Below are 11,747 nucleotides of genomic sequence, written 5' to 3'. Positions count from 1 at the left end.
TCATACAGAGTTAATCTTATTTGAATCGAGACTGAACGAACGTTGTGCATGAAATTAATGTCAGTTTGATCTCCAGGCAATGTAATTTCTCAAGATAAATCTACTACCAATTATATAATCATTGATAACTTGCAGTCTCGGTATTAGCGTGGGGAATAATTTTGTGCTTATGCCATCTGCAAATGTATTTACCGACAATTTATAGGAGAATACATTTTGGGAAAATAGGTAAATCATAGTTTCATGACAAAATTTCAGAAAATTACGTCGTTCTCAGACTAAAAAGCTTTAATTTTTATATGATTTGTCAATAAAACAAATTTCTGATAGCCTTTGCCAAAATGTAATAGCGTCCTCATTTACCTCCACTTATTTTCGATACGAAGTAATAAATTCTTATTGTATTCAAGGTGTTATGAAGTCATCAGTATAGATTGTATCCATCACTGATTATCTATTATGCCATGGTGATACTTAAATTTCGTTACTTATCAAACTTCCAACAACAATAACTACTTTATTCTACTGCTGCTATCTTTTACAAATCAACCAATAATGAATACGGTTAAAAATATTAGCTAGAACACTAACGGTTATCAAATAATATTTAGGCAATAATACACTATCTTACAGGCTGTATCAAGAATACTCATTTAACTTTCCTCCACACTCTCTAAATCAGAATTGACTTCCTTATTTCATCCGTGACTGGCTGGGGCAAGGGGTTGTGGAGAGGAGACCCTTCCCTGCAGTGTCCACTTGGCCCCTCCTACGAAAAAATAGTAATTGATAATAAAGAATTGAAATATGTTAACTCGATTTATAACTTTTGTATGCTTTTGCTAACAAAGGCAGCCCTTTACTGTCTTTGGTTCCCTAAGGTTGGAGAGGGCTCAGCCCATTTCGCAGAGGTAGTAAGAAGAGCAACACCTTGTCTGTTTTGTCATGGGAACACTAGAGACATCTGACGAAAGATTTCCCCCGAGTGTCGGCGTTCTTTTGATTCTAACTGTACTATGCATATATTTTGTAGCACAGGCTGTTACACACTGTAATACAATAAATAGCATGATGCTTCACTCGCTCTTTTTCATTGGGGTTATCTCTAGTGTTATCTAGCAACTTTCTAAGCTATTTTTTTTTATCCCAATTTAACTGAGGAGTGTTTACTTGTGTTCTTTTTTCATGAGGGAGAACCATTATTGCTAATGAAACATTTGTCTCCTTTATCACTTCTCATTGCATAATATATTGTTCTTTTTTTATAGGACAGGATATTGTGCATTAGTATCGAGTCACTCTTTCAGTCTTCCAATGACTCTCTCTCTCTCTCTCTCTCTCTCTCTCTCTCTCTCTCTCTCTCTCTCTCTCTCTCTCTCTCTCTCTCTCTCTCATATATATGTATATATAAATATATAGATAGATAGATAGATAGATAGATAGATAAATAGATAGATAGATAGTACTGCCTAACTTTTTCATTTTATTCGAATGCTTGATTTTTGTGGAATATTTGGTCGTTCAAATATTAGGGTCCTAACTGTTGACCGAGAGGCCGTTTCTCATACCAATTCAGCCGAAAGCCTCGCTCCATTTCCTAAAGTTCTCTATTATAGATTATTGTTGTTGCTGTTTATCATACTTGAAAATGTTTATGGAATTTAGGATTTGGAAGATTTATTAAAAAATATGTAATTGCGATTCCCATTGCGCTGTAGCATCAAAATTTAAGTTTCCGAAAAAAAATGTCTTAAGAATGTCGCTTGAATAGTATTTTTACTCTGACAATAATTCATTTTTAATAGATATTTTCGAAATACGGTAATAATTTACATTTTTCTCAGACAAGACCTACGTTATTGTGACGCATTTTCCAGTATTCGGCCGATTAACTATGCTTGTCGGGTCTGGTTGTTACCCATTGCCTCTCCAAGCAAGATTTTGGAGGTTTAATCGGCATTGAGTATTTCAGATGAGAAAGCAAGATCCTGTTCCATACCCTCGTTTTTATGTCTTAAAATATTTTATTTTATTTTATTTTAATTGTTCATCACGTCTCATATAGTTTATTTATTTCCTCATTTCTTTCCCACTGGGCTATTTTATTCCTGTTGGAGCCCTTGGGCTTATAGGTTCCTTCTTTTCCAACTAGTGGTTAAGCCTAGCTAATAATAATAATAATAATAATAATAATAATAATAATAATAATAATTGGCCAACAGCATCTCTGTTTCATGAGCAAGATTATCTGCAAATTGCAATGGTGATATCATTCTTGTGCATTCCTATCAAAATGTAAAAAAAAATGTGTTCTCGTCGATTTTTGCATGGAAGTATTCTTACTAATCGAGTAATTTTCAAAGTGACTTTTTTATGAGATGTGAAAAGTACATTATATGAATCAAGGCTTGCAGAGTTCTTGGTTCTCTTTCAGTATTTTGTTTATTACTGTATTCCTAGTAAGTAATCAAGTAATCTCTGAAATTCAGTCCAGAATCTAATTCTCATTCATGGGAGACTATCTTTCTTTCTTACTGTGAAAATTTACCTGCACACTTTATATGCATTTACATTTTCTAATCTTATTTATCCTTTCCATGATTTGATTTAGCTAATCTTCTCTTTCCGTTTCCCTATTCATCCTCTATTGCTCATCCATCATCCGATGCTCTCAGGTAGATTTCCACGGCGCTGCCTTTGATGTCTATATGAAATGTTTTATAGTTCCTTAAACGTCGTATTCTAAGGTGAATCATTCCCTAATTTTGAATGTTTATTGCATATTAGAATTTATACCTCCGCCAACGAAGTTGGAAGGAGGTTATGTTTTCGCCCCAGTTTGTGTTTGTTTTTGTGTGCGGTTGTTTGTGAACAGCTTCCTGACCACAAATTTTGATCGTAGGGTAATGAATCTTGTAAGGATTTACAGTTATGTAAAAAAGTTAGAAATTTTTTAATTTTGGAAGGTCAAGGTCAAAGGTCAAGGTCATGGTCAAACAAAATGTCCAATCACGTAATCAGCCATAAGTTTGGACATCGTTGTCACAGAGAATTCAAACTTAGTTTATAATTGAGTGTATGAAAATCCGCGCCAATTAATACATGTAAAGGTAAAAAATCAAGGTCGAGCAAAAGGTCGAGAAATAAGTTGCCTCGGCGGAGGTCTGTGCTCTACTGAGTGCCCCTCTAGTTATCTATTTTTTTCTTATAGATAGGGATTTTAAGGTCCACCTCGCAGCACAACCTCTTCCGATTTTTCATTTTCAAACAATTATTGTATATGCCAGATAATTAAGTTTTATTAAGCGTATATTCCCCTGCAACTGCAATATTACTCCTTGTATTCTTTTTAGACACCCTTCAAGAAATCTGTGTCTATAGAGAGATTAATCTCGATTTTCGGTTCTGAAATGGCACCTCAAGTTTGCATAAGCCTTTACCGGAGTGAATGCCGCCAGGTAAACATGCTGCTTATTTGAAACTGCCCATTCAAATTTAAGCCACATTTTGAAAGAAGGGATTTTTATCCCCTTTACTTTAATAACGTTTCAATGTTATGAGATGATTCAAGGGTAGTGAGCTCTAGGTGACCAGCAACAACATTTATTCCGACCTAATAACCTTTTCAACCAGCGGAATAACAACTTTAGGGTTCCCCATTTGACATCCTCATCGAGAAACAAGATCATAGTCACTGACGACTAGAAATTCTGTGTCCTCACTTCACTCCGCATTCTCTACACTACAGGTATAAACATAATAAAACATTAAATTGCCTTATAGCGCACCGTGCCGGTTGACGCCAGGTTTATTTTCCAATGAATTTTACTTTTAGAAAACAATATAGATGTAACATCACATATTCTAATAACTTTTACAAACTTCTGTACTGATATAGCAGTGCATATTTAAAACAAAATGAACAAACTTTCAAATTAACATATAAGCCTCCTCTGCCGCCCAGGAAAAACCATAGATAAAAAACAAAATCTCAAGTTTTGAAAAAACTATGGAAACCTGTGTATCCACGGCAATAATGCAGAGTAACTCAAATTTGAGTGGTGGAACCTCACTCTTGTACTACTAATAAATAATAATGATAATAATATTAATAATAAATTCGACTTGCTCGGGCTAGCGTGCGCTAGAAAGTGACCACTTACTAAATACCTCTTCAAACATTGAATACGTTTCACCCAACACTAAATTCTCATTGGCCACTGCCTACAAAACAACTGAACTTAAGTAACAAGATACTTAAGATCTGCTTACATGTCGTTAGGACAATTATTTTTCGCTATACTTCGTAACGCGAAAAAATTTTATTTCTGGAATTCCCAAGGACTTAAGCATCATCCCGGACTGTAGGCAATACTTTTGAGTTAGAAAAGGTGTCTTGTGGCTACATTTTTATTTTGGCATGTTCCTTTTTAACTAGCTAAGAACATTCAGGCTTACGCCCGTTTCTGTAACCTTGATGTTCTTTTGTGTTATAGTTCCTATTTTTTGATGACCTTAATGGTAAATATCGCTTTATATCTTGTGCTGTTTGACTAACCATTTTGTTCTCGCAATAACCACATTTTACATTTGCCTTTCGAAGTTAATTCTGTCAGACTTCACTTTGTTTTTTAATACCATGTCTTATTATTACGAGCAATCGCTTTTTTTTTCCTCATCAGCTTTGCACATTTTGTCGAGCTAGCCTTGAAAATATCGTGTAAATATTATGAATAAATGCATAGGGTATTAAAGGGATTTTTTATTTTAACTAAGCTTATTTTCCGTATTTTTATCTATGTTGTAAAATGGTATTAAGAATATAAATAGAATGATTGGGAATAGTCCTTAAAATTAGTAATATAAGTTCCTTTGGTTAGGTTCGTTTGGACTTATGCCTCAGAGAAAATAGAAATATTCACATGTTTTCAAACTATTTTATCCAGATTTTTTAGTTAAAGAAACTAAATCCCAAATGGTTTGGTTATAAACATACAATTATAAGCGTCTTTTACATTTTTACCTGTACTGCTAAAGTGAACGATCTAAGTGAGACCCGAAGGTAATCTTTAGAACACCTTAACTTAACCCTTACAGTACTGATCCCCTCATGCTCTTTCGTTATTTTCTTTACTTAAATTGTTGTTCACCAGTCACCCCTCAGTTGGTGTGTACCATTCTATAGACCTTGGTGTGTACTATCCCGTGCTAAGTGTCGCACCAGAACGCATTTGGTATTGGTACTGACAGAGCCAATATATACGTAGAATATCCCCCTTTTGTGTGTGACGAATTACGAATCGTATCATCTATAGTTTTATTGTTCCTGGTTCTTAACTGCTCATTCCGCAAATTAAGGTAATTGCAAAGCTTCTAAACTTATACTTATTACTGTAAGTGAACTTTATTACCTGTACCTTAAACATTTTCATGAAACTCTTGATATTCAATTTTATCCCATTCTACCTTGAAATTAGTTGGGATAATACCTTGCTACCATCAGTTTTGGCAACCTATTGTGGTAAGTTTGGTACTTTTAAATTTTTCTTTCAGATGCATTGCCATAACTTTGGGCATGAAATCAAATTTTCTGTATTATCTTCTGTGTATCTTCCCCTGAAATTTGCTTTTAGCTTGAGCGTATTTAATCTTGTCTTCATTACAAGGGTTGCCTTAGCCGTATCCACTTCTCTGATGTAAGGCTGTGGGCCATTTCCTTCTATGAATCTCAATTTTTTTTCTTACTTTCTTTTCTTCTACAGTTTTTTCTATCTTTTCCATAATTCTTTTCTTAAATTTTTTTTCCAGGGTCCTCTCCCCCAACTTCTCATTTCTTCTATTTCCATTTCATATTTACAACAAATTTCTTCACTGGTTTCCTCTATCTTTTCCATAACTTTCCTAATTTATTTTTTTTCGGGGTCCTTTCCCCCAACTTATTTCTTCTATTTCAATTCCATATGGCCAACCCATTTCTTCAATGCTGCTATTCCAGCCCTTTCCATAGGGGTTCTTCAACTGACCCTAAATCTTCTCTCTGATAAGTCTTTCCACCACAGTTTATGATGTTATAGAAGAACATTAGTTTTTTTTTTTATATATACTGTATATTCTATTCTGCAAGACACCGGCCATATTCCTGTTTCTGCAAGGATGCCCCAGTATGGAGTAATTGTTGGTTGTTCATACATATTGGTATTATCCTATATTGAAGGTTTTCCAGATCGTACGTCTTTATCTCTTATTTCACTCCAGGTTTCTACGTTAGCAAATATTGTTGATACAAATGATGCTTCATATATTTTCTTTCTCCCTTCCAATGCAATGCTATTTTCCTACTTTTCTCATATTTCCTTATTTTTGCATTTCATGGGTTATATACTTAATTCTTTGTTTCTTTTCTCAGTTTACCATTCCCCTAGAGACTTATATTCCTTAACTATACTTATTGGTTAATTCATTACTTTTGTTTTAATCCCTTCTTCTTTCCTATAATTTCTTTAGTTAATTATTAATACACCCTTATTTTGCTGCTCCAAATATTGTTACTGGGAGGCTTTTCCCGAAATTTATTTTCCTCATTTATATTTCCCTTATATTACCTTAATGTGGAGAAAGGGTTTATGTATCGCCATGATCAACAAAGATTTACTAGTTAAGACCACCAATACTAGGTTGGTTTGCTGTGAGCGATTAGACAAAAGTCTCCCACCATCATCAGTCCGCTGTTGGCCAGCGTGGTGATGAAAGATGGCCAAACCACTAATGAATAAAGGCATATCCTGCAATGGACTAGACGGTTGCATTTGTTGTGTATAGATATATATATATATATATATATATATATGTATATATATATGTATGTATATATATATATATATATATATGTGTGTTTATATATATATATATATATATATATATACATGTATATATATATATATATATATATATATATATATATATATATATATTATGTCCTATTTTTACACCTAACACCAATATGTCCAAGGTCAACGGATAATGAGACATCGGAACATGGGTTTTTTCCACTTTATTACAAAAGGTTCGTGAGTACAATGTACAGCTGACACTCTCAGGTGAGCGCCTTATCTCAGAGAACGCACAAAGGCAACTAACTACCCCTCACTATCAAAATGCAATCTTGCTAAAACAGTATGCTGAATTATAGGTTTTGTGGAATTCTCATGGTTATAGAGTTGAATTACCTTGATGTACAACACATATCTTCATACAAGAATTAGGACATATATATACAGTATATACATGTGTGTATATATATATATATATATATATATATATATATATATATATGTGTGTGTGTGTGTATATATATATATATTTAAATATATGTAAATACATATATATATATGTATATATATATATATATATATATATATACATATATATATATATATATACATATATATATATATATATATATATATATATATATATATATATATATATATATGTGTGTATGTGTGTGTGTGTGTGTGTGTGTGTGTGGTTGTGTGTAATGCATAAAGTGTCAGGAATAGACAAATATTTTGTCTAGATGTTTAATTTCGGGTATATATTTTGTATAGTTTAGCATTATGACCCTATTTAATGACTCAAGCGAGAGTATCTTTTGGCCTAAATCAGCAAAGCAAACCCCCAAGAAAACCCCCCCCCCCATGGAACACAATAAAATTATAATGTGTTCCTTTCTCTATCACAAGACCGTGTGGCCTAACGGATAAGGCGTCGGACTTCGGATCCGAAGATTGCAGGTTCGAATCCTGTCACGGTCGGTGGTTGAAATATCTTTTTCTCTAACGAATTCTGTTGCTTTTACCTTCTTATGTATTTTATTCTAATAAAACACAATTTTTTTCGTATAATCTATTACCTTTCTAGTAAATAAAAGTACGTTGCTGAAAGAACAATATTGTGGCCATTACAGGTTATCGTATCCCATGCATTGAATTTTTTTTTCTCAAAATATTTGTTTTTCTTTACATTATTAATATTATCCTGACTCTTTCAATGTTTTATATATATATTCAGATGTTAATTATTATATGAGAATCCATATACTGTGATCGCCTTCTTTTTGGTGTCAATGTATTGATCTCAATACTCGGCGTCTTGTAAATACTCTTTCTTGTCTTTTGTATCTTTGTTAAGTAGGATGTATCAGAACTGGACTACTCACAAACTATATTGGCTTAGGTTGAAAAGAAGTGATGTATTTTTTTCATGCCAAAAGGATCACGAATTTAATTTGCAAGACTACATTTTGTACGTTTGGCAGACAGCCGAGACAACCCCCCCCCCCTTCCCCGGACACTTTATATAAAATCCTGTGGATATCGTACGATATAGTATACTGTATTACTGTATATTGTATTTAAGGTATTTTTGCTGTTAGAATAATTTTGTAACCTTTTAGTGCTATTACTGTATAATCAGATGATTGATAATTAACTGTAACTTAAACCAAATCGTGATGTTACTGCACATGAATTGTTATTTAGATTGTGAAAAAACAGATGTCTGAAGTTCGATCCCCGCCATTGGGTGGTTTTTTATTTTATTTTTTTCCTATCTTCTTTTCTATTAAGATCATCGGTGATTCACTGTTTGCAGTCTATTATTAACAATAATAAATTATGATAAGATTTCAGGGTTAATTTGCGTGCATTTTAGAAAGAATTCCAGATAAAAGCGTTCAGAATTGAACTCAACTGATGTAATTATGACGTCTTTTCAAATATGCTCAAGTGAAATCGAAATATTGTAGTTGTTAGTTTAATATCTCGTGATTTATGTAATATCGGGGATTTATTATCTAAGTGTTAGGCTACGGCAATTCCCATTTTTTTATTTTGTTAAGACAGCGACGCTGAGCAGAATATATATGTATATATATATATATATATATATATATATATATATATATATATATATATATATATATATATATATGTATATATATATATACAGTATATATATATATATATATATATATATATATATATATATATATATTACAGAGTTTCTCCTCTGAATTCTACTGAATTGTATCAATCATTTTCAATAAGAAAAATTAACCTGTTATATAAATGTAATGTATTTTCAAACTAAGCAAAGAAACAAAAGAAATGTATTTTGACAAAAATATACTGCTTCATAATTAACCCCATTTGACTCTTGATTTTTGCTGGCATATCTGGGAAATAAATATTGCCATTCCCTTGATGTTCCTTTTTATTTTCATAAAAAAAAAATCAAGAATTTAATAATTTATTTCTTACAGTGGACTTCATTTCAGATGTTGTAAAAGGAGTAAATATTTTGGTTGTTAAATAGCTACTTTGATGATCCTTCAAATTAGTTTTAGATCAACGCCGTGCAAAATAATGCCCAGAAATCCAATGATTATTATTATTATTATTATTATTATTATTATTATTATTATTATTATTATTATTTTTGTTGTCGTTTTTATTATTATTATTATTATTGTTGTCGTCGTCGTTGTTGTTGTTGTTGTTGTTATTATTATTTGGTCTAGTGCAGAACTTCATAAGAAATGAAACCCCATTTTCACGAAGTACAATTTGGGAAAGAAAGAAGAGCCTTTTCATCTCTACTAAAGTCCAGTTTAAGAACACATCATCTGAGGAATATACAGAAACTACATGTAACTACCCCATAATCAAGTGAAATATCTTGACCAGTAAAAACATTTCATCATCAGCAAATGAAATAGAAAACAAGTATGTTTACAAATAACCGTTGAAACACAAAACACAAAGGAGGGAAAACTCAGCATAGCCTAACGAGAAGCTAAAGATCATCATCAGAATGTATTCAATTATCTCTAGAAGTCAGAAAGTATAAGACATAGTGGGCCATGTCTTGACACCTGATTTTTTGCAAAGGTGTATGAGTTGCTTTTGACATTTCTATCTTCACTCATTTTCTCATCGACCACATCCCTGATCTAGATTTGAGGACATTTTTTTAAGGAAAACTTGACCATCTCTTTATGTGAAACTTTTTTTTTTTTCAAGTTCACTCTGAAAAATGCATTAACATCAGCAAATGGTGTTAAGTATCCTTTTATTAACCTTGCTAAGAACTATTCCATTAATGTGCTGCAAGGTTTGGATTAGCGTAACACACTTGAGATTTTAGTTGGTTTTCCTCCTTAGACTCGCTGGCGAGAACTAGTAGGAACTGGATAAACTGAAATCAAAGTCTTCTGTAGCTTTGCTGAATACTGAGATTTCTCGATCTCATTTTCAGCTTATGGAAATATTTCATCAGAAACTCCAGATTATACTGCAGCTGTTGTTTGAGAGTTCAATCAACACTTTAACAGATCTGTACAGGAAGTAGAGCAGGCCTAAAACTACATAAACAAAGTGAGAAAGTTCCGATAGCGAAAAGAGTTTGACAGGGTGACCCCATCTCCTGAATTATTCACAGCATGTCTAGAAGAAGCTTTTAAGGATTTACATTGGAAAATGTAGGAATTAATATTAATGGGGAATACCATAACAACTTAAGATGTGCAGATGACATAGTTGTGTTTAGTGAATAATGGGAGGAAATGTAAAAGGTCATAGAAAATTTTGTTAGAGAAAGCAGAAATGTAGTACTGAAAATGAATACGAGTAAAACTAAGATAATATTCAATGAAAATGTAGAGAAACAACAAATAAGAGTTATGGACGATCCTCTAGAGATTGTTAGTGAATATACCGTTACGTACTTACAACTAAGTGTTTTCCCAGGACACGAGACCGAAATTAAAAGAAGGATAAGCATGGGCTGGAGAGCTCATGGTAAAAAAAGAAAATGAGATTATGAGATGTAAAATGCCACTTGCTCTAAAAAAAAAAGGTGATAAATTAGATGGTTGTACTAGTATTAAGTTATGCATATGAAACGTGGAACCTTACTAAAGCCTTAGAACATAAGCTAGTTACAATTCAAAGAGCTATAGAAAGAGTAATAACGGGGATAACACTAAGAGACAGAAGATGGAAAACATGGATACGAGAGTAAACTGAAGTGGAGGATATTTTGATAAAATGCAAGAAAAAGAATGGACGTAGGCAGGACAGATAATAAATGGACATTAATAATAACAGAAATGGGTCCCTAGAGATTGTAAAAGAAGCAGGGGAAGGAAGAGAAGATCGTGGATTGACGAAATTAGAAACTTTGCGGGTGTGGACTAGCATAGAAAGACCATAAACATACGCAAGTGGAAGGACATGTCTGATGCCTTTGTTCTGCAGTTAACTAGTAACGGCTGATGGTGATGATAATGATGATGACGATATAAATATATACGCATATATATATATATATATATATATATATATATATATATATACAGTATATATATTTTGATTATAACATAATATATTCACCTCGATTTCAAAGTATGCTAGGACACAAATCAAGTCTAGAAATAACCAGTAAAAAATAAGAATTACTACTGCTACCACTAATAATTTCAATAATAGTAGTAATATCTTCTTTAAACTTTCAAATAAAAGTAAACAGACAAAAGAGAGTTATTTGATGAATTTTATAGAGGTAATTAGAATAAACAAAAATAGATACTCTTCGAATGCGTTTAAAACACCAACAGTACCAATATTTCATATGTGCACCGTGTGATGATGAAGCAGTACACTCGACAATGATAGCGCTATTAAAAA

The 11,747-nt window shown here is 32.5% G+C and overlaps 1 protein-coding gene and 1 non-coding gene across 2 annotated transcripts in view; one reads left to right on the top strand and one right to left on the bottom strand.

Annotated features, from left to right (window-relative positions):
* LOC137643264 (restin homolog) overlaps window positions 1-11,747 on the bottom strand; it is a 48,776-nt gene that overhangs the window by 16,505 nt on the left and 20,524 nt on the right. The window lies entirely within an intron of this gene.
* TRNAR-UCG (transfer RNA arginine (anticodon UCG)) lies at window positions 7,742-7,814 on the top strand. The gene has a single exon. It is a non-coding gene; the product is annotated as a tRNA-Arg (tRNA).

The sequence above is a fragment of the Palaemon carinicauda genome, chromosome 6 (assembly GCF_036898095.1).
Source record: "Palaemon carinicauda isolate YSFRI2023 chromosome 6, ASM3689809v2, whole genome shotgun sequence".
NCBI lineage: Eukaryota > Metazoa > Arthropoda > Malacostraca > Decapoda > Palaemonidae > Palaemon > Palaemon carinicauda.
The sequence above is the reverse complement of the archived record's forward strand: the minus strand, read 5'-3'. Positions and strand labels throughout refer to the sequence as shown.